The sequence below is a fragment of the Scyliorhinus canicula genome, chromosome 6, assembly GCF_902713615.1.
Source record: "Scyliorhinus canicula chromosome 6, sScyCan1.1, whole genome shotgun sequence".
Classification (NCBI taxonomy): domain Eukaryota; kingdom Metazoa; phylum Chordata; class Chondrichthyes; order Carcharhiniformes; family Scyliorhinidae; genus Scyliorhinus; species Scyliorhinus canicula.
In genome coordinates, this window is record NC_052151.1 from 137589907 (window position 1) to 137614745 (window position 24839).

Below are 24839 nucleotides of genomic sequence, written 5' to 3' on the forward strand. Positions count from 1 at the left end.
TGCAAGCCTGTTGTTAGAGTCTGCCATGACTGGGGCACCGGGATCTCTGGCTGACCTGCGGTTTGTGTTCCCTCTGGGCCCTATGACTATATGTCCCACAACATCCTGGCTCTCCTTCTATGGACACCGTGGAGGTATCCCATCAGACAACTTGGTCTTTGACCAACGGGCCATGCCTCTATGGTGTTCAGTCCAGGGTGGGCTATTGGTCCAGAGGGGGCTGCTCGCCCAGAAGGGGCGCTTCCCAGGGCATTTACTTCCATCCCCTGGATCTCCTGTATCCCTTGCACAGCGCTTACTTAGGAAAGTAAAATCTACATGGCCTGTTGCAAATTTAAAGGTGATTTGGCTAGCAATTTGCTTTGCGTTGCCACATTATTCACACGGCAGACCAAAGGCTCAGGTCGCATTTCTGAAACTGAAATGCCGTTTTCACAAAATTCGGCTATCTTTGGATTTGGATTTGTTTATTGTCACGCGCACTGAGGTACAGTGAAAAGTATTTGTCTGCGAGCTGCTCAAACAGATCATTTAGTACGTGAAAATAAAAGAAAAGAAAAAGAAAAAAGCATAATAGGGCAAGACAAGGTACACAAGGTAAATACATAGGCACCAGCATCGGGTGAAGTATGCAGGAGTGTACTATTAATCAGGTCAGTCCATAAGAGGGTCATTTAGGAGTCTGGTGACAGCAGGGAAGAAACATGTTTTTGAATCTGTTCAGACATGTTCTCAGACGTTTGTATCTCCTGCGGGATGGAAGAAGTTGGGAGAGTGAGTAAGCTGGGTGGGAGGGGTCTTTGATTATGCTGCTCGCTTTCCCCAGGCAGCGGGAGGTGTAGATGGAGTCAATGGATGAGAGGCAGGTTTGTGTGATGGACTGGGCCGTGTTCATGACTCTCTGAATTTTCGTGCAGTCTTGGGCTGAGCAGTTGCAATACCAGGCTGTGATGCAGCCCGATAGGATTCTTTCTATGGTGTATCTGTAAAAGTTGATAAGAGTCAGTGTGGATATGCCACATTTCCTTGGTTTTCTGCGGAAGTACAGCCACTGTATCTTGCGCATTCTGGACAGAAACTCGGTTGCAGACTGTCCAATGGTCCTTTCTGCCATATTAAAGTGGAATCTCTACACAGTTACAGATGGCGTAGGGTTAATGTGCTGCCCCACCAGTGACACCAACTATTCAAAGGTGTTAATGTCTGGAGCTCCAGGATATGAGAGGTTTTGTATCACTCTGTAGGTATGTGCGGCACAAGCAATTAGCAAAATTACTGTCTGTCGCTCATCCTCTGTGATATTGTTCACATGGAAAAAATAATGCATGAGTTCTGCGTACTGTGTCCAATCCTCTAAGCTTGAGTCGAATCTGATCTTCCAAACAGAGGCATTTTTTTTAGAAGTCCAATCTTGATGTAGCAGAGTGTGGTGAATATAACATGGTAAATTCACACTGTATATTTGTAAGCACAGTAGCGTTACTGTAGCCACCTAAGATGGACACTGGGCTACAACATGGAGAACTGCTAAGGCTGCAGGGAGAAAACAGTCTTAGCAAGGACAAGCAGTTTGCAGAAGGCTAATTAGCATTCTGCACGTACAAAAACCAGTTTATGGCCAGGTGCAGGATCTCAGCTAAAGGTGTAAATGGCAACAACGATTTGCATAGTAATGAGGTGATCCAGATCTAGGCCCACACAATAGAAACATTTGGGTTTGAATGGATATTTTGAGTGGACGTCCAGACGAAACGGCACCATAAGTATCCATCACAAAGCACCATAGAAACCGCCCCACCCATCGAGAAGCGACCCTCAGATTGGGGGTTTGGAAAATATCGATTGGGAGAAGACCCAATCGATATACAGCAGGTAGAGACCGCCCCGAAGAGGCACGGACTTTGGGGGGACCTATAAAGGTAGTCTTCCAACAGCACATGGTCCGTTCTGTTGGCTCCGGCTTCTGTTGCTTCCAGACTCCGGCCCAGACTGTTGCATCCTGACTCCGACCCCAGCCTCCAGATCCTGTCTTTCATCACCGGCCGTTGAGCATCAGCCATCGTTCAGTAAGTGCCAAAACAACGCTCGCTACGTGACCCAGGCATTGCTTATACTCTTGCCGACTATTAGTGAACAGAAGGTGCAGTCCAGAAAGGAACAAAGGCCTTGTCCCCTGACCTTGCTGGTTCCTACTTAGATAAGTATTTAGTCGTTTAATAGTAGAAATAAGTATTAGTCTTTAGCGTATGCATGTGTATTTATTATATTTGTTATAATAAATATCAATCGTTTGAACTTACTAATCGGTGTACAGTTTTATTACTTTGAACCTGACCTTGATATACTTGTGAGGTGTCTAAATACGGCACCTGGCGACTCCGAGCAGAATTACATACACAGAGCTGTAGTAGTGTTAAGCACACGGCCTTTAAACGGAGGTGTGTTAATACACTCCAATAAACGCGTAATACACTCAAGTAAAACGTGCAACATTACCTGACCACTAGGGGGAGTAGCTCTGGGAATGCTCAGGAGCTTGTACAGGGCTCCACCCTTGGCTCCGCCCACAACTCCTCCCCCTTGTGCTGCTGTATAAATACCCTTGTCCAGAGTCAGTCTGCAGTTCACAGAGAGTTCATCAACGGGTAACAGGCTGGCTCTGAAGTAAGTTGATTAAAGCCTAGATTCATATCGGAAAACACGTGTCTGGTGAATTGATGGTTCCATCAATTTAATCAACTTAAGAACAGTCAAGATCGATCATGGAATTGGCCCTCAAGCCTGGACGCCTGGAACTCGACCCGCAGGATGCAGAGGCAAAAGAAATCTTCTCCCACTGGATGCGGTGCTTTAAGGCCTACCTGGCAGAAGCAAGCACAGCCAAAACGACAGACGAACAGAAGCTAAGTCTACTGCATGTGAGGGTGAGCCACCGAATCTCTACACAACTAAACTCGGCCGGTTCATATACTGCAGCACTAGCGGTACTCGATAAGATATATGTAAGGCCTATTAACGAAGTTTACGCACGCCATGTGTTCACGACTCGCCGCCAGCGGCCCACAGAATCACTCACCGAATTTTTAAGGAAACTCAATAAATTGTCAAGTGACTGTAATTATCAAGCGGTTACCTTGAGACAGAGAACTTGCTGTACACGATGTTTTTGTAGCGGGCCTCAGGTCTAATTATGTGCGCCAACGGCTGCTGGAAAAGGGGTCCCAAGACTTAGAAACAACTGTGGAAGCTGCTACCACGATGGAGGTCTCCTTCCGCAGCCTTAACTCGTTCCCCGCGGACCCAGCGACCCAATCATGGGCCCCTGACCAGCGACTCCCCCAGGCCTGTACTACGCGGCCGCCCAGCCACCATGCTGCCCCAGCCAGCCACTATGCTGCTCCAGCCAGCCACCATACTGCTCCAGCCTGCCATTTCTGCGGCCAGAATCAGCACCCGCAGCAGCACTGCCCGGCCCACAACGCGACCTGCAGCAGCTGCGGGCGGAAAGGCCACTACTCAAGAGTGTGACTCACTAAAAGGGCCCCAGCTTCCAACTCCCCAGCGGCACAAAGTAATCGCTCCCCACTCCCGCAGGCCCGTGGGGCCCGAAACGCTGCGGCCTATGCCCCGACTCTGCCCCCTCCCGCCACGTGCGATCCATGGGGGCCGCCATCTTGGCAAACCTCCACCACGCGGCCGGCCACGTGCCACTCATGGGGGCCGCCATCTTGGACGCCATCTTCCTCGCCGTCCGCCACGTGCGATCCACGGGCCCGACCTGCATCTCCACGCTCGGACAACTCATCGGAAGAGTACGACTATGAACTCAGAGGGCAGTCATCACGGAGCCACTCCAGCACAGCTGATCGAGCCGCCGACTACCCGCACGACTATGAACTCAGAGGGCAGTCATCACGGGGCCACTCCAGCACAGCTGAACGAGCCGCCGACTACCCGCAACTCAGCGCAGTCACTCTGGACCAATCACACCCGAAGCATCTGTGAAATTCGATGGAAGAGGTCCAAATCAACGGGTACAAAACGCCATGCCTCTTCGACTCCGGGACCACTGAGAGCTTCATACACCCAGATCTGGTAAGACGCTGTTCGCTCCCCGTTTTCCCCGTGCGGCAAACTATCTCGCTCGCTTCAGGCTCCCATTCTGTCCAGATCCAGGGACGCACCACCGTGACACTCACAATCCGAGGCGCTAGCTACTCAAAATTCAAACTCTACGTTTATCCCGAACTCTGTGCGCCACTCTTATTAAGAACATAAGAACATAAGAACTAGGAGCAGGAGTAGGCCATCTGGCCCCTCGAGCCTGCTCCGCCATTCAATTAGATCATGGCTGATCCTTTGTGGACTCAGCTCCACTTTCCGGTCCGACAATGCCCTTGTCGAACCACTCTCTGACTGGTTTGAGCATTGGGTGAATTCTAATGGAACTGAAGCATGGAATTATGATCCACTTTGAAGAATTTTAGAAGTATGGATAGAGTTTTAATAATTACAGGCTTCTAATATGGGACCTCCATTCATTGCCCAACAATGGACCTGCCTGTGCTTGGTAGTTTTTAGCAGGCTTTCCAAAATGGTGCTGGTGCAATTTTGCCAGAAGAATAAGAGTCCACAATGGCTGTGAGAATCAGCCAGCTGCTGACTTGATTTAATCAGTGGTATTGTGCTGTGAGTCGGGACATGTAGAAAGGAACTGCAGGCTTGATGTTTAAGAATTCGGACAGGCGCGAGGTGACCGAGAGAGGCAGGGTTAATTATTCATTTATTTTCTTTTTCTTTGTCGAACTCAGAAGCCACGGGCTGAATCTTACCCAAATATGGCAAAGTGTCAGTTCCGGTGAGAAAAACAGCGTGAATCCCATCGACAATCTCACAGAATCTTGATCCTCTCAAGCATAAGTTTTGTTCTTCACAGGAATCATGCTGGGCTCTTGGCGGCCTCCCGCTGATTTGTTTCCCCCGAGATAGTCGTCGTAGTGGATAATTGCATTTGTACTAACTCTTAGATAATTTAGTAATAGTAATATAGGACTTAGTAGATTTTGATAGTTTTCTTATTGTTATCTGACCCACGTTATTGTTTCACAATAATCATTCAACTAGTCACAAACTAGACATTCTCTAGTGCACTAATTCCATCCAGCCTAGCACCAGAACGTAACAACCTCCACAACCCAAAGACGGTTCGGTGGATTGGTCATGCTAAATTGTCCCTTAATTGGAAAAAATCTTTTTTTTAAACTGTCATCTTGGACCAGAGTTTTGGTCATCTGCTCATGTGGCTCAGTGTGAAATTTTGTTTGATGATGCTCCTGTGAAGCACCATGGGGTGGTACAATTGGTATGTAAATGCAAATTGTCATTATCATTGATGATCCTCTTCCTCTCTCCGTTTGTTGTTTCTCTCTGCCAAACTCTCGCTGTTTCACACTGTGTTCTTTCTTTGCCTCTTTCCTTCATTTTGGGTGGATGATATAATAATAATAATCGCTTATTGTCACGGGTAGGCTTCAATGAAGTTACTGTGAAAAGCCCCTAGCCGCCACATTCCGGCACCTGATCGGGGAGGCCGTTACGGGAATTGAACCCACGCAGCTGGCATTGTTCTGCATTACAAGCCAGCTGTTGAGCCCACTGTGTTAAACCGGCCCCTAACATGGCGTTGCAGGGTGAGGAGCTACAAATGGTTGAAAATTGAATTTTGGTGAGGATTGCCATTCCTTAATTTCCCTTCTCATTCTGTCTGCAATCTCTCTTGCTCTTCTGTTATTTCTTCATTCCTTTCATGCTCATTACATCCCCATTTTATGACTATTTCCCTTCATACTATCCCCTTATCTGTGTCACTACATGTATCACCACTCTTTTTCTTTTGAATGATCCAATAGTCCCTAATATTCTCTCCTTTCTTTCGCTCCATTATCATTCAGATCATGGTGACCCTTTCCACTTGTCACCTGAATGATGGGTGTTAAGAGACCAGAGACCTCTCACATTAATCCAGTTTGCATCTTTGACTTACACTTTTACCTTCCTGTCATTTTTTTCTCTCTTTAAAAAATCAATTCGAAATAAACTTTAAAAATGCCTGTTTAACTCGTAAACTTCAAACTCAATTGCTGTTGTTGTCACTTTCCATCTTTCGCTGTTTAATCACTTTCTCCCTCCTTTACTTTTTCTAGCCCGATACTCTGTCTCTGCCACATTCCTCTCTCTCTTCCTCAGCTTAATAAACTTGGTAGGATTTATAAAATACTTAATAAAAGTTGCCACAGGTATGTAATCAGAACAATGGGACTCTCACGCACAGACATATATCCACATGTGCATAGCATTTTAAATGAAGGAAACATTCATTATACTACTTCAGTAAAGCTTTTGAAATTTCTCATCTTGTTTTCAAATGTTACTCGACAGAAAATGCTAGAAATTTGTTTTAGATCCTAGAAGTACAACGTTTTGTTTGATGACCATAGCTCTAAAAGTGCAGGCCCTATTCCTGAATCTGTCTCAGTTTTCGAGGGTGTCCGCATACCCTCCACCAAAGTTAGAACAGACAAGCAGGAGAACCAATATGAAAGTTTGATCCCACTTGGTACAACTCTTCAAAATTCTTGAATATTGAATAAACTGCTCATAAGTTAGTATTCAAAGAGGATTTATTGGTCTACCTTTACTCATGGTTTAGGCTGGGGATTGTAGTATAAAGGGTGAACAGGTGCGGTATACTAAAATATGACATAGATGATGATGATGCACCAGTCATGTGTTAGTCACCCCTTCGAGAGTGAGAGAGGTTGGAATCATGCCTCTTTGTGCCTCTTCTGAAGCTACTTCCCTGAGTCCTTCAAAAGAGGAACAGGTTCCTCAGAATGACCGGTGTTCACTCATCCAAGAGGGTCTGAGGGTCTATTTTCTTCAGCCTTCTCCTTGAGATCAGTCTTCCCTCACAAATGATTTGTTGCCCTTGCATTTCAGTCATCCTGTGACCTACACTCTGCTTTCCCGCAGTGCTGGCAGCAATGATGCTGAAGTACTGTCCTACTTCAGGTGTTGACAAAAACTCTCATGTCTCCAAGCTGTCTTCTCCAAGGGCTGTGAACTTTAAGGGATATTGAATCCTCCCGAACTGTGACTTGGGAGGGGAAGATTAGGAGTTGGAGTTGAGCCGATAGTTAGAAGGAGATATAGAAATGTGATGCAAACAGCTAAAGATATATGAATCTGAATTTCTAAAGAGTGGCAATTAGAGTCAGATTGCCACTCTGCTCCTAATTTCTTACCTTTATCCTTTCTTACCCAACTTACCAACTGAAGACATTCAAGAACTATATTAAGCCCACTCCTGAGGCCTTCTGTCAAAGGCTGCAGTTTCGGAATCAAGGAGGTCACAACCTCTTTTTTACTGCACCAGTTGTCGTAAATCAGATAAATTCAAAGGTCCAGTCACTTTCAAACCCAGTGGAAAAGTAGGTTTGTAAGGTACAAGGGTAGGATTTGGGAGGGGTCAGATGGTCGGTGGGTTGGGTGGTCATGGGGGGATTGTGTCTGGGGGTCTGGTAAGGGTGTCTGGGAAGTGTTAGAATGGTCAGAGTGTGTCTGGTGGTCCAGGTGGTGGGGTGGTCAGCAAGATGTGGGGGTGCCAAGTGGTTGATGGGGGTGTTGGGTGGTTGGGAGAGTGGTATGGTCGGGGGTTGCAGTCGGAGGTGTTGTGCATTAACCAGGAGTGGACTTCTGGGGGGCCAAATTGGGAGGGTGTAGGGATGTGGGCTGGGAGGTAGATGGAGAGTCCCGGGTGAAGTCAAAGTTCTGGAGAGTCCTGTTAAGAGGGGGGGTTGATGGGATTGTCATGGGGGTGGGGGTGTGCAGTGGGGGCGGGGGAGGGGGGGTTAGCCGGAGGTCCTGAGGAGGTGGGATTGTATGGAGTGGGTTCCAATGGAGGTCGTGATTCTCAGCAGATTGAAGGTGTAGTGGATGGGGGGGGGGGGGGGGGGGGGGGGGCAGTTGGGGGTCCAGTAGGGGGTCAGGGGATGTACAATAGTTACCCAGAGTGTGGAAATGTTTCAATTTGTCTCATCTTTTTCTGGGTAATTATTCCTGTACGTTAAATTGCAAACCTGATTTAAATTTGCAATTTAAATCGTATTTTCAGATGGTCCCAGTGCAAAACAGTTGCCCTTCAGAAGTTTAAACTTCCAGGCAATTTCCTTTCGCCAGTTCATCATTGGGGTAACCCCCCACAGACACTGCCCTGGACCTTCGAAATTACAAGCAATGGTTTCATGTTGCTGTTAAAAAGAAGGATATTTGGGGGGAGGTGTAGTTCAAAGGGTTAACAGTTGGGATATGCTAATGTATGATGTACATGATGATGCACCACTGGCACTAGTCAGTCATGTGTTAGACTTGCTAGAGAGAGGTTGGAATCATGCTAAGGTGCAACATGCCTACTCTCTAACCTGTTTACATGTGGTAATAATGAACAAGTATTGTGTAGATACCAGAGTATGTCTCCAATCTATCTAAGAACCTAATCCTGCACCTAAAATCCAAGACAGAAGGGCCAATTTCAGAACAGGGTTTAATTCTTCAACATCGGTTGTTGCCCATCCGCAGCAGACTATAGACAGAATCTTCGAACTTAGCAAAGCATCAAGCTCAGACTTAAAACTAATGTGGAGCTCTCCAGTTGCACAGGCCAGTTTTTTCACGGGATTTGAGGCTCTGTGCCAAAGAAACATGAATGGGTATGATTTACACCCATCTTTAAAGGGTGCCCCGATTAGCACTGCTGCCTAACGGCCTCCAGCCCCTATTACGGAAGTAGCGGGGGATCTCCAGCCTCCCCCTGACAATCCTCTCCGGCAAGCCCCGTGCCCCCAATGTGGCTGACATTTAATTGCCTTCTGAAATACACTAGCAAGCCAATCAGTTGTATTCAAACGCTACAAAATACAAAAAAGGAATGGAGCTGGACAGATCACCTGGTATCGACCCAAGCATCGGAAACAACAACATCAGAACCAGCCCTGACAACCCTGCAAAGTCCTCCTTACTAACATCTGGGGGCTTGTGCCAAAGTTGGGAGAGCTATCTCACAGACTAGTCAAGCAGTAGCCTGACATAGTCATACTCACAGAATCATACCTTACAAATAATGTCCCAGACACCATTATCACCATTCCTGGGTATGTCCTGTCTCACTGGCAAGACAGAGGTGGTGGCACAGTGGAACACAGTCAGGAGGGCGTTGCTCTGGGAGTGTTCAACATTGACTCTGGACCCCATGAAGTCTCATGGCTTCAGGTTAAACATGGGCAAGGAAGCCTGCTAATTACCATGTACAGTCCACCATCAGCTGATGAGTAAGTATGCTTCCATGTTGAACATCACTTGGAGGAAGCACTGAAGGTGCGGGGGCTTCAATGGCCATCACCAAGAGTGGCTCAGTTGTACCACCACAGACCTAGTTAGCTGGGTCCTAAAGGACATAGCTGCTGGACTGGTACTGCACCTGAAGGTGAGGGAATCAACAAGAGGGAAAAACATACTTGACCTCATCCTCACCAACCTGCCTGCTGCAGAGGCATCTGTTCATGACCATATCAGCAGAAGTGACCACCACACAGTCGTTTTGGAGACAAAGTCCCGTCTTCAGATTGAGTATACCTTCCGTCATGTTGTATACCTGCCACTATGCTATATGGGATCGACTTTGAACAGATCTAGCAACTCAAGACTGGGCATTTAAAAGGCACTGTGGGCTATCAGAAGCAGCAGAATTGTATTCAACGACAATCTGTAACCTCATGGCCCGGCATATCCCCCACTCTACCATTACCACCAAGCCAGGGGATCAATCCTAGTTCAATGAAGAGTGCAGGAGAGCACACCAGGTGCAACATCAGACTTAACTAAAAATAAGGTATCAATCTGGTGAAGCTGCAACACAGGACTACTTGTGTGCCAACCAGCATAAGCAGCAAGTAAGTAGACAGAGCTAAGCAATTCCACAGCGAACGCATCAGCTCTAAGCTCTGTAGTCCTGCCGCAATCAGTCATGAATGGTGGTGGACTATTAAACAACTCACTGGAGGAGGAGGCTCCACAAGTATCCCCATCCTCAATGAAGGAGGAGGCCAGCCCATCTGTGCAAAAGACAAGGCTGAGGAATTGGCAACAATCTTCAACCAGAAGTGCCGAGTGGATGATCCATCTCGGTCTCCTCCAAAGGTCCTAAGCATCACAACTGTCAGTTTTCAGCCAACATGATATCAAGAAATGACTGAAGGCACTGGGAACTGTAAAAGCTATGGGCCCTGACAATATTCCATCAATAGTACTGAAGGTTTGTGCTCCAGAACTTGCTATAACCCGAGCCAAGCTGTTCTGGTACAGCTTCAACACTGGCATCTACCCGGCAATGTGGAAAATTGCCCACGTGTGTCCTGTACATAAGAAACAGGACAAATCCAACATAGCCAATTACCGCCCCATCAGTTTACTCTCCATCATCAAAGTGATGGAAGGAGTCATCAACAGTGCTATCAAGTGCCAATACTCAGCAATAACCTGCTCGCGGCCACTCAGTTTGGGTGTTGTCAGCCCCTGACCTCTTTACAGCCTTGATTCAAACAAGGGAAAAGAGCTGAATTCCAGAGGTGAGAGTGACGGCCCTTGACATCAAGGCAACATTTGACCGAGTATGGCATCAAGGAGCCCTAGCTAAACTGGGGTCAATGGGAATCAGGGGGAAAACTAACCGCTGGTCGGAGACATATGGCACAAAGGAAAATGGTTATGGTGGTTGGAGTTCAATCATCTCAGCTCCAGGACATCACTGCAGGAGTTCCTCAGGGGAATTTCCGAGGCCCACCCATCTTCAGCTGCTCCATCAATGACCTCCCATCATAAGGTCAGAAGTGGGGATGTTCTTGGATGACTGCACAATGTTCAGCACCATTCACGACTCCTCAAGTAATGAAGCAGTCTGTGTCCAAATAAAGCAAGACCTGGACAATATCCAGACTTGAGCTGACAAGTGGCAAGTTGCATTCACGCCACACAAGTATCAGGCAATGACAATCTCTTACAAGAGAGGATCTAACCACTGCCCCTTGGCATTCAATGGCATTGCCATCGCTACCAGAGCAGGTCAAAGGCTAGAAATCCAATGGTGAGCAACTCAGCTCCTGAAACCCCAAACCCCGTCCACAAGTCAGGCGTGTAATGGAAAACTCTTCACTGGATGAGTGCAGCTCCAACAACACTCAAGAGGCTCAATATCACGCAGGACAAAGCAGCCTGCTTGATTGCTTCCACTTCCACAAACATTCAATCCCTCAACCACTGATGAAAGAAGGCAGCCGTGTGTACCATCTACAAAGTGCACAGCAGCACCTTCCAAACCCACGACCACTACCATTTAGAAGGACACGAGCAGCAGATACCTGGGAACCCCACCACCTGGAGGTTCCCCTCCATGACATTCACCATCCTGACTTGAAAATATATCGCTGTTCCTTCACTGTCGCTGGGGCAAAATCCTGGAATTCACTCCTAACAGCACAGTGGGTGTACCTACATCTCAAGGACTGCAGCAGTTCGATAAGGCAAATCAGCACTACCTTCTGAAAGGCATCTAGGGATGGGAAAACTGGCCTAACCAGTCTTACTCACATTCCGTAAATTAATTTTTAATAACATTTATCGGCGGCATCCCACCACCTCCCACCCCGAAATCCTTCCAGCATTTTAAACCCCCACTAGCAAAGCAGATCTATAGCTGCCACTCCCCCCCCCCCTCACCCTTCTCTGTGCCCTCTCTCCCCCCAGTCCACCACACATCAACGCAACCCACTCCCCCTATGGGACTCCCACTAGGGTCTGCCCCAGCACTGCCAGGTTGGCACTGTGCCAACGTGACAATGCCAACCTGTGTCAGGTCGCAGTGCCAGGGCACTGCTCAGGCATGAACCTCTCCCCCAGGAGCTATACTTACCGCTGCACCCCCAGAGAGATCTCCTCGGCCACTTGACGCCTGGCCAAACATGTTGTAAACCTCACGCCGAGTGGGTGAATATTTTGTGCAGGGAATCATTTGGAAGGGGGCGAGCAGCATTGTAATATATTCAAATAGTTTAAATTGAGCATAAATCCCATGCGGGAAGGAAAATCAAGGGGCTAGATTCTCCGTTGGCTGGATCCTCCGTTTCGCCGGCAGCGTACTCACGCCCGCGGATTTCCCGAAAGGGTGTGGGTGCCAACAATGGGAAACCCCACTGGCCGGCTGCCAGGACAGAGAATCCCACCCCAGGAAACCCAATCTCTCATGAGAGAAGTGCGTTTCCTGATTCTCGTGAGATTTTCCACCCGTGCCATCGATCCCACGGATAGCGAGTGCGGGATCAAAACCGTGCCCACTTTCTGCAATTCAAAGCTTCAGGCAATTTGTTACATATCATTCATTTTAAATGATTTGTGTATGAGATTTATTCCATTGGGTTTAGAAGCTAGATGCCAAGCTAAGAAATTGCTGTTGCAAGTAAAAAACAATGTACAGGCTATAAAAAGGAAAAGGAATTACAACTTATTTTATAAATTGGAACCCTTAGAAGAGCAACAGACATTCCGATACCTGTAAAATATCAGGTCCATTTTGTCTAAACCAAGAGTCGCAGGAAGATGCAGTACAGAACTGCTCCATGTGTGAAAATGTGCTCATTTCCCTGTCAGTTATTGCATTTCCAGTTCCTGGAGCCAATCTGATACTGACAGAGATTATGGAATCTGATTGGGATAGAAGAGCTCAGGTTTTTTTAACTGACAAATTATTTAATTGGAGAAAGCAGAACCAATTGCCTGCAAAAGAGTGTAAGGTGAGAAGTTAATTATCACAGTGTGATGCAGCATAAATCACGGTTTACTGTGGCAAATCCAGTACTGCTCGTATTCAATGGAGGGAAAGAAATTACAGCTGGAGTCCACAATGAAAGCAGGAACAGGTAGTACCTCCAATCCAAGCATTGCAGATGGAGCAATTACTTTTGTCGTTACTGTGATTCTCATATTCTACAGAAACCCAGAATTTGAAATGGATATTTGTGGATTTCCTAATGTACATTAATTTCCACATCATTTCCAGCACAGTGGGGAACTGCAGAAATGTTGCTAACATGCTGAGAAATTCTCAAAAATACATCAAAATGTCGGAACGGGAGTAGGCCATTCAGGCTCTGGAATGCCTTTCAACTAGACCATAACTGCGCTATAAACTCCATTTATAAATATGTATATCTGGATCTCAGTCAGCATGGAGGAAATCCAGATTGTGACAGATCGAGATTCAATGGCCTCAGCATGTGACCAACTCGGGAGTGACGAGGCCGTTGAATCGCACCCATCATTGCTGCTTGGGCAATTTTAATTTTGTCCTTTTGTTCTGGGCATACCCCGTCAGCAGAAAACGTTTCTTTCTATCTAACCTATCAAATCTTTTGTCCACAAACACTTCAATTAGATCACTATTCAATTTTCTACAGTCGAGCACTTAGTCCTACAATCAAGGACTTAATATAAATATTTTAACTTCAGTATCAATCTGGTGAATCTGTGCTGCATCCTGTCACCAACATGTCCTGCCTTAAGTACGGTGTCTGGGACTGAATGCATTTGCCCGGATGCAAGCTAACTTCATACAACTTTAGCCAAATAGGAAACCCCACTGGCCGGCTGCCAGGACGGAGAATCCCGCCCCAGGAAACCAGATCTCTCAGGAGAGAAGCGCGTTTCCTGATTCTCGCGAGATTTTCCACCCGTGCCATCAGTTCCGCGGATAGCGAGTGCGGGATCAAGATCGTGTCCACTATCTTCAATTCAAAGCTTCAGGCAAGGTGTTACATATTATTCTTTATAAACAATTTGTGTGTGAGATTTATTCCTTTATACAACTTTAGCCTTTTCATTCCAATTGCCTTGAGATAAAGGTTACTATCATCTCTCCACGGATGCTACTATGCCTGCTGCATATTTCTGACATTTTCTGGTTTTATTTCAAATATTCTATTAGTTTTTTAAATATTTTGTACCTGGCCACTTGTTTTTAATGATTTCTGTGCTTGGGCCTGTAAATTTCTCACATTTGCTAAATCTCATGATTTAGAAAATACTCAGATCTATCTTTAAGTCAAAAGTGGATAACCTCACACTTCAAGGAACTTCATTTGCCACAGATTTGTTCACTCACTTATCTATTAAGTCCCATTGCTAATTACTGTTCCCATCAGGGGTGGGAGCAGCATTGCTGCCTCACAGCTCCAGGGACCTGGGGTCCAATCTTGTGTGACTGGCTGTGTGAAGCTTGCACATTCTCTCCGTGTCTGTGTGGGTTTCCTCCAAGTGCTCCGGTTTGCTCCCACAGTCCAAAGATATGCAGGTTAGCTGGATTAGCCATGCTAAATTGCATTTAGGTGGAGTTACAGGAATAAAGTGGGGATTGTATATGTGGGTACAATATGTAGATAGTCCAACTAGGGAAGGGGCTATACTGAACCTAGTAGTGGGGAATGAACCCGGCCAGGTGGCAGACGTTTCAGTTGGGGAGCATTTCGGGAACAGTGACCACAATTCAGTAAGTTTTAAAGTGCTGGTGGACAAGGATAAGGGTGAATATGCGAAATTGGGGTAAGGCTAATTATAACAATATTAGGTGGGAACTGAATAACCTAGATTGGGGTGGATGTTTGAGATTAAATCAATATCTGACATGTGGGAGGCTTTCAAATGTCAGTTGAAAGGAATTCAGGACCGGCATGTTCCTGTGAGGAAGAAGGATAAATATGGCAAATTTCATGATCCATGGATAACGAGAGATATTGTAGGCCTTGTCAAAAAGAAAAAGGAGGCATTTGTCAAGACTAGAAGGCTGGGAACAGACAAAGTCTGTGTGGAATATAAGGAAAGGAGTCAGGAGGCTAAAAGGGGTCATGAAAAGTCATTGGCAAATAGGGTTAAAGAAAATCCCAAGGCTTTTTACACATACATAAAAAGCAAGAGGGTAGCCAGGGAAAGGGCTGACCCACTGAAGGACAGGGGAGGGAATCTATGTGTGGAGCCACAGGAAATGGGTGAGGTACTAAATGAATACTTTGCGTCAGTTTTCACCAAAGAGAAGGAATTGGTGGACGTTGAGTCTGGTGAAGGGTGCGTGGATAGCCTGGATCACATTGAGATCCAAAAAGACGAGGTGTTGGGCGTCTCGAAAAATATTAAGGTAGGTAAGTCCCCAGGGCCGGATGGGATCTACCCCAGAATACTGAAGGAGGTGGGAGAGGAAATTGCTGATGCCTTGACAGAAATCTTTGGATCCTCACTGTCTTCAGGTGATGTCCCGGATGACTGGAGAATAGCCAGTGTTGTTCCTTTGTTTAAGAAGGGTAGCAAGGGTAATCCAGGGAACTACAGGCCGGTGAGCCTTGCTTCAGTGGTAGGGAAATTACTGGAGAGAATTCTTCGAGACAGGATCGACTCCTATTTGGAAGCAAGGGGACAGATTAGCGAGAGGTAGAGCGGAGTTTGTGTCTCACTAACTTTATAGAGTTTTCTGAGGAGGTCACAAAGATGATTGATGCAGGTAGGGCAGTGGATGTTGTCTTTATGGACTTCAGTAAGGCCTTAGACAATTCCCTCATGGCAGACTGGTACAAAAGGTGAGGTCACATGGGATCAGGGGTGAGCTGGCAAGGTGGATACAGAACTGGCTAGGTCATAGAAGGCAGAGAGTAGCAATGGAAGGTTGCTTTTCTGATTGGAGGGCTGTAACTACTGGTGTTCCGCTAGGTTCAGTGCTGGGTCTTTTGCTGTTTGTAGTAAATAAAAATTATTTGGAGGAAAATGTAACTGGTCTGATTAGTAAGTTTGCGGATGACACAAAGTTGGTGGAATTACGGATAGCGGTGAGGATTGTCAGAGGAAACAGCAGGATTTAAATCGTTTGCAGACTTGGGCGGAGAGATGGCAGGTGGAGTTTAATCCAGACAAATGTGAGGTAATGCTTTTTGGAAGGTCTAATGCAGGTAGGGAATATACAGTGAATGGTAGAACCCTCAAGAGGATTGACAGTTAGAGAGATCTAGGTGTACAGGTCCACAGGTCACTGAAAGGGGCAACACAGGTGGAGAAGGTAGTCAAGAAGGCATATGGCATGCTTGCCTTCATTGGCCGGGGCATTGAGTATAAAAATTGGCAAGTCATGTTGCAGCTGTATAGAACCTTAGTTAGGCCACACTTGGAGTATCGTGTTCAATTCTGGTCGCCACACTACCAGAGGATGTGGAGGCCTTAGAGAGGGTGCAGAAGAGATTTACCAGGATGTTGGCTGGTATAGAAGGCATTAGTTATGAGGAGAGGTTGAATAAACTTGGTCTGTTCTCACTGGAAAGAAGGAGGTTGAGGGGCGACCTAATAGAAGTCTACATAATTATGAGGGGCATAGACAGAGTGGGTAGTCAGAGACTTTTTCCCAGGTTAGAGGGTTCAATTACTAGGGGACACAGGTTTAAGGTGCGAGGGACAAAGTTTAGAGGAGATGTACGAGACAAGTTTTTTACACAGAGGGTAGTGGGTGCCTGTAACTTGCTGCCGGAGGAGGTGCTGGAAGCAGGGACGGTAGTGACGTTTAAGGGGCATCTTGATAAATAAATGAATAGGGTGGGAATAGAGGGTTACGGACCCCGGAACTGTGGAAGATTTTAGTTTAGACGGCAGCATGGTCGGCGCAGGCTTGGAGGGCCAAAGGGCCTGTTCCTGTGCTGTACTTTTCTTTGTTCTTTGTTTGTCCCACATTGGGTGCTCTTTCAGAGGGTCGGTGCAGATGCGATAGCAATGGCATCCTTCTGCACTCTAGGGATTCTATGATCTACACGACTTTCAGTGCCACCCAGTTTAGTGTTATTTGTAATTTAGAGTACCCTATTACTTTTTTCCAATTAAGGGGCGATTTAGCGTGGCCAATCCACCCAACCTACACATCTTTGGGTTGTGGAGGTGAGACCCACGCAGACGCGGGGAGAATGTGCAAACTCCACACAGTGACCCAGGGCCCGGGATCGAACTTGGATCCCGAGCGCTGTGGCAGCAGTGCCACTCACTATGCCACCGTGCTGCCCACATCCAGTTTAGTGTTGTCAGCAAATCGACTAGTCATCCCACTCTTCCTTCATCCAAGGTTTCTGATTCGCGCAAAGGTTTTCCTAGGTTGTTTTGTTGCAGCAATCATTAAGTCTGATGACATGGCCATTACTTCAGTAATGACGGACAGGAAGAAAATGAATCAAAGAATAAGGAAACATTTAAAAAATGAAACAGAAAACAAGGATGGAGAGGAAACAAACAAAGAAAAATGAAAAAAGAAAGGCTATAGAAATGTGAAACAACTAAATGGCTTCCTGTTAGCTCAACAATAATAGCCACTGAGCAGTTAAGCCATGCAGAGGAGCAAGATTGATCCTTAACTGTGTTATGTCGTCTGAGCTCAGCTGATGGAATGGTAAAAATGATCCAAAGAGCTCGGAGCTCCTGAGTTAGGGAGGAAAAAAATCAATTCCGTTTCTGGTGCTGCTGATTCCTGGAAATGCACTTGTGGACAGTGAGGACAGTATCAGTTTGTAATACCAGCAGTCAAATAACCTAAAAGCTTTCACCGTCGAGGATAATACAGGAATAATGCTGCCTTCAGTGATATATCAAAAGTGATTGGCACCCTGCTATTGGACCCTAATAAGAAATCAATGCTTCAAGACAGGAGGGGAGAAAATCTGCAAGATGAAAATGTTAATTGGTCATAAAAATTAGCAACTTTTAAAGCATGTAAGAATTTGTTACAGTCTGCAAGTAACCTATTTTATTATTTCAATGACGTGTTCTACACACATTTTGATCATTTTATTCTGACACCAAATTAATTTTCTCTATTTTAAAAACACAAATCCAATTTTGGTGGGAGTGCAAGCAGAAACATTGGTTATTTGCCCATTGTACACTCCAATTGGTTTTATTATCTATTGAAGTTACTGCTGTACGTAACCGTGTTGATAGCTGGCACTGCACCAGTTGCCATAACTCGAGGGCACGATTTAATGGAAACATTTCCAAGAGTCATTTTGGGTGGGATTGGTAAGGTGTTCCCCACCAGCTGCATTGGCGAGATCCTGGCCCGCATTTAACGGAACTTAATGTCAAACATGAGCCGCCACAAGCTTCTCGCCATTACTGGCTGTCCCGTTGTCTGATTCGCCTGACTTGTGCCTCAGTCTAGCCTCTAACAAGGGGGAACTACTTTTAAGCGCACCCTCACCACTCACTCCCAGTCAACACCCAAGCATGACAGCGTGCAGACCTGCTCCTCACTTTGGGGATGCTGACCTGAGTGACAGCAGTCGGAGGTCTGCTGGATCCCAGGACTCAATTCAGTCCCTGTCAGTTGCCGAGCCTCTGGGCAAGGTCTTTCCAGAGCTGATGCAGATGATAGTACACAGCAGTGACTGCTGGAGGGGTTGTCAGCTACATTCCAGCAAGTGCATAGCCTATTGGAGGAGTCCCAAAGGCTGCAGATACGGGAGATGATGCAGACAATGTGTGGCACAAAGGCCAACACTGCCATGGTGCCTGGAGCACGATGATTGTGTGTTGAGTGGTGGTGCCCAAGGTATTACTCAGTCTTTGACAACCATGGCTGGTGGCCTTGACATCATATCCCAGTAGCTGAGGCACATGTCCCAGTGAATGTGGATATTGCTAAGGCGCTCCATAGCATGGCCCAGTCACTGGGGACCATAGCTGAGGACATCGACACCATGGCGCAGACAGTGGCGAGCTGCCAGAACTGTCAGCACCAGATGGACAGAGGCCTCTGGAGCTCATTCCAGCTGCCCCTCCATCCCATGGAGAATCCAAGTGTCCTATGGGCACCAGCTGGCATGAGGAAGTGTTGGAGGCCTGCCACGAAGGAGATGACGGCAATCTCTAGTTCTTCTGAATGCTCCCCTCCTGACACCAGTGCATCTGGGGCAGAACAGGGTGGTAGGGTGACGGCTGCAGGCTCTCCAATGGACGTCCAGCAAGAGCATCAAAGGCTACAGGGCGTGAAAAGCAGCTGGCTGCTTCCACCTCTGATGTGCATCCTGGGTGTTGTGTTACGTAATTTGAATTGGGCAGCACGGTAGCATGGTGGTTAGCATAAATGCTTCACAGCTCCAGGGTCCCAGGTTCGGTTCCCGGCTGGGTCACTGTCTGTGCGGAGTCTGCACGTCCTCCCCGTGTGTGCGTGGGTTTCCTCCGGGTGCTCCGGTTTCCTCCCACAGTCCAAAGATGTGCGGGTTAGGTGGATTGGCCATGCTAAATTGCCCGTAGTGTCCTAAAAAAGTAAGGTTGGGGGGGGGGGGGGGTTGTTGGGTTACGGGTATAGGGTGGATACGTGGGTTTGAGTAGGGTGATCATGGCTCGGCACAACATCGAGGGCTGAAGGGCCTGTCCTGTGCTGTACTGTTCTATGTTCTATGTTCTAACTCGGTCTAACTGAACTAGCCTTGCTCTAAGCCATGTGCTGGCTCACTCTGTAGATGTTGGTCTGTGGAAAGAGGTGGGGTGTGAGTGCCTCATCCCTTTTATAGTGAGATACCACCCCTGAGTGTCTTGACTGCTCAATGGTCGTGTCCTATTCTATGTGTTCATTAGCTGCATGGTTGCATATCATGACACTGGGAAAGCACCTAGATGGAGCAATAAATCAGGAAAGATCAGGAAGATTGAGGAGCAGTGAGTGGGCAATGGGTGAGGAGGGGGTAGTGTGGTGGTGGATCACTATCTGTAGCTAGGGGGAATGGAAAGGTCAAGTGTTCACTATTAAAACATTTTACATCTGATACATGTGCAACCTCTGTCACCTTATTCTTCACTTATTCTGCACCCCCACCCTCTGTTTCCCTCCTCTCCCCACTCCCCCCCCAATGCAAAGTGGTCCAAGATCAAATGACCCCGATGCAGACCCTGTCCAGAGGATGGGTGGGAGCACGTTGTCAGCAGAAAGAAGGAGTCAGACTTTGGCATAAACTGAGGAGCACCAGAGCTTTTCTCACAGTGGGTGATCATCACTCACCTGCCTTGTACAGTGGCCCACTGACAGTGGCAACACAGGCCCATCACCCTGGAGTGATGTTACACTGAAATTTGGAGGGTGTAACAGGGTAGTCAGGGAGAAAGTGCTGTGGGTGTGGGGTCAGGGGGGTAGATTGGGGGAGGGGGGTGGAGTGAGGGAAATTGGGAGGGAGAGGGAATGGGGTGGGTGTGGGGTGAGGAGGGTAAGGGAAATGGGGTGGGAGTAGGAAGTGGGGAATAGGGGAGGGGAGGGGAGGGGAATGGAGAGGAAGGGGGGAAATTGCAGGGGACAGGTTGAGCTGATGGACACATCCACATCCTATGGGAATCTGGTGAGGACGACAGCCTCCCTGATCCTCCGGGCATTTCAGACACTTCCCGCCAGCTGTCCTCCATCCTCCCGTCCTTCTGCAGTTCCTCCCAGGTTCATCCTCCTGCTCCTCTTGGTCCGCTTTCCTCTTCCCGCTCAGATGAGGCCACATGTCCCTCTTCCTGCTCCTCACCCCACGCATGTTACCCAACTGCTCTGTCAGGTTGTGGAGAACACAGCAGACCACCGCAAAGCAGGAGGCCCGCTGGAGAAGTAGTGCAGGGCATCATCAAAGCGGTCCAGGCATCAGAGGGGCATTTTGAGCAGTCCGATGCACCGCTCAATGACAGCATGGATAGCAACATCAGCCTCATTATATCGGTCTCTGCTTTGGTCTCGCGTCTCCACACTGGCATTATCAGCCAGGACCTTAAGGTACTCCATGTCCCCCAAGAGCCAACCGGTCATCCTGGAGTAGTCATCAAAGATGCCGGGGATCTCTGAGTGGCCCAGTATGTAGCTGTCATGCATGCCCCCTGGGTAACGGGTACACACGTGCATGATCCGGAGGTTGTGGTTGCACACATTCTGAATATTCATGGAGTGGAATCCTTCCTGTTCATAAAATGCACTCCATGATGCCCTGGTGTGCGCAAGGCGACATGAGTGCTATCTCATGTCCCCTGAACCTGGGTCATCCCAGCAATGGTGGGGTATTCTGCAGTCTAGGTATCTTGGTGGGCCTGGTCCAGCTCAGAGGTGGTGTACTTGGATGGCGAGCATACAGAATATCCGTGATCTCCCAGATTCACCCATGAGCTGTAGCTTGTGAAATACCACACAAGTCCCTGCTCGAGCACTGGATTGAGCCGGTTGAATAAAGGTTCAGGGCTGTGGTGACTATCACTGCCACCAGGAGCAAGTGTCCTCCTCCATGGGGCGCCAAGTCTGTGATGACATGGCACAGGTGCTGCACTGTCTCTTTGTTGAGACACAGTCTCCTGCAGCACATGTTGTCTGCCACCTTATCGAAAGACCAACGACGGCTGTATAGCTTGGGCTGATCCCCTGCACATGAAGTGCTGCCTGTAGCCTGCGTTCTCGCTGTTGTCTTCTTCGGCGTCTGGCTGCCTAGCCTTTTGCCAACAACACGATTGCAGCCTCTGCAGGATGGACATCACCAACTGTTTTAGTATCTGTAAGGAATTGGAGAAGGAGATAGACCAACAATCAGTTAGGGCATCCACCCTGGGAACCTCAAATCGCCCAAGAATACCCCACCCTTATGTGCCCCACCTTCTCTCAGAGTGCCATCCAGCGAGCCAGTTGTGCGGCAAATCTTGCTCTGCACACTCAACCCTGGCCACATAAGGAGCCCCTAGACTCCAGGCCTCTGCTGGGAACATTAGGGAGGCTGTGCTCAGGTGCCCTCCCCGATCCAAACACTTATCCTTTGGTTACGAGAGGGAGTCGTGTAATTCCCGGAAGTCTGCTACATTGCACTTCTAACTCATTAATAAGATTGAAATTAATGAAAATGAGGGTCAATGATATGCTTGCTATTTTTAGGAGAGATCCAGAACTCGGTATCTAGGGCTAGCCGGGTAAATTGCAAAGTGGTTTGCGTCCGGTGCAAAGTTTGATTTTGGCCTTTCCCGCTAATTACCCGGAGCCCACATTGCAGTGGTTAAATCACATCCCTAGTCACTCTGATGACGCAAAGCAACACAACTCCTTGGTTGAGATCAATGGGCTGAATGGTCTACTCCTCTTCCTATCATGTTAAGTGCTGGCAAGTATTTCCTTCTCCCTTGTGTCATTATGGATTGCACACTTTTAGGAATACAAAGGATGGACTACTCTATGAATTAAATTGACAATAAGGGCACTGAGACAGTGAAAAAATATATCTTGACCTTTATAAGTTAACAAATCTGTTAGACTTAGACAATAACATGAGATAGTAAGAGCCCTCAGGCACTGCACATATAGCCCATGGTTTGGACAAGCCTGTATGACAAATCTGGACAGCAATCCACTTTGCAGACAGTAAACAATGTGTGACCTTTACCAAATGGAACTGCAAAACATTTTTTTGCAGTGCTTGGTAAGTATGACTCATAAAAGGTACGTGGTTCTAATCAGCTGCAACACAAATTTGCTCTTTCGCACACAAAAGACATTTTGATTTAAAAAAGCCTGTGACATATAACTGAGTAAACCAATCTTATTTTTTTGACCAATTACTTTCTCGTCATTTTAAGCCCCTCTGCTGTCCAGAAATTCACCTATACCCTTCTGTGAAGCCGATAATGTGTTAATGTCAATGCTTTTTTCCCTAATTTATTTCACAACACCATTATAATTTATGTGAAAAACATTACTTGAACTTTCTTTTCATTTACATGCTCCCAAGTTTAATATATGCCCCCTTACATTTGATTCCTGCACCACAGGAATAAGTTGCCAAACTCAGTAAAGTTGTTTCCCCTTCATAATCATTAAATGTTTCCATTTGGTCACCTAAAATTCTCAACTGGCAAAGAAAAAGAGCTGAACCACATGAACCCTTTCCTCAAAATGTTAACTCTTGATACCAGGGGCTGTCTTTATTGGCTCATTATCCACAGGCGCGATTTAACCACCGCGTTGCGCCAGTGCGAATCTGGAGGCTCCGGGTATGATGCACTATCAATTATGATGAGATGAGAGTAGAGTGTAATCGAGGCTTTATTAAGCAGAGATGTATAGCCTCCCGCAGATGCTGCTGAAATGGCTGCAGCTTGGTGAGCGCACACATTTATACTCCGCCTACTGGGCGGAGCCAACAGGCAGGGACCTACCCTTATACCTGTAGTATAAGAGCCTTATCGTACTACATCTCATATGTGATATATACAACAGTGGTGACTACCACATTCACCCCCTGTTAAAAAATGAGTCCAGCAGGGGTGGTGGAAGACTATTTACATGCATTGGTTAACATTTTGGGGAAAGTTCACAAATTCAGCCGATTGGGTGCCTTGGGTGAAACTTGATCCTCCGTTGTGAGCGCCGCAGTCCCGGTGGCGATGCAGGCGTTGGCTCGGTCGCCGGTGACTCCGGGAGCATGTAGACCACATCTTCATCCCCGGTTGGGACCAAGGGGAGGATGGATCGTCTTGAAGCAGGGGCTGTGGCGAGGTGCGCTGGGGGGAGGAATGGTGGTGCCAGGGTGGGTGGGGGGGGACCCAGCTGGTGCCAGGTCCCTGAGGGAGACTGTGTCTTGGCGGCCATCGAGGTATGCGACGTAGGCGTACTGCGGGTTTGCATGGAGTAGCTGTACCCTCTCCACCAACGGCTCCGCCTTGTGGAGGAGAACAGGACCTGGAGCTGCCAGCCACGTTGGGAGCGAAATCCCGGAGGTGGATGTCCTGGGGAAGGCAAGGAGAAGTTCGTGGTGGGGTTGCATTAGTTGCAGTGCAAAGTAGTGCTTGGATGGAGAGGAGGGCATCGGGGAGGACCTCCTGCCTACGGGAGACCGGGAGATTCTTGGACCGTGGGGCCAGCTGGACGGCCTTCTAGACCGTCCCATTCTCCTGCTCCACCTGCCCGTTTCCCCAGGGGTTGTAGCTGGTCATCCTGCTCAAGGCGATGCCCTTGCACAGCAGGTACTGACGCAGCTCATCGCTCATAAATGAGAAACCCCGGTCGCTGTGGATGTAGGCGGGGAAACCGAACAGGGTGAAGGTGGTGTTGAGTGTTTTGATGACTATGGCAGACGTCATATCGGGGCATGGGACGGCGAAGGGGAATCTGGAGTATTCATTGACCACGTTAAGTAAGTACGTGTTTCGGTCGGTGAAGGGGAGGGGCCCTTTGAAGTCCACGCTGAGGTGTTCAAAGGGGCGGGAGGCCTTGACCAGGCACGCATGGTCTGGCTGGTAGAAGTGCGGTTTGCACTCCGCGCAGACCTGGCAGTCTCTGGTGCTAGCCCTGACCTTCTCAATGGGTAGGGCAGATTGCGGGCCTTTATGATGTGAAAGAACCGGGTGATCCCTGGTGACAGACAGCGTCGTGTAGGGTCCAGAGTCGGTCCACTTGTGCGCTGGCACATGTACCTTGGGATAGGGCATCGGGGCCTCGTTGAGCTTACCGGGGCGATACACAATCTCGTAGTTGTAGGTAGAGAGCTCGATCCTCCACCTCAAGATTTTATCATTTTAGATCCTGCCCCGCTGTGTGTTATTGAACATGAAGGCAACCGACCGTTGGTCAGTGAGGAGAGTGAATCTCCTGCCGGCCAGGTAATGCCTCCAAGGTCACACAGCTTCTACGATGGCTTGGGCCTCATTCTCGATGGAGAAGTGCCAAATTT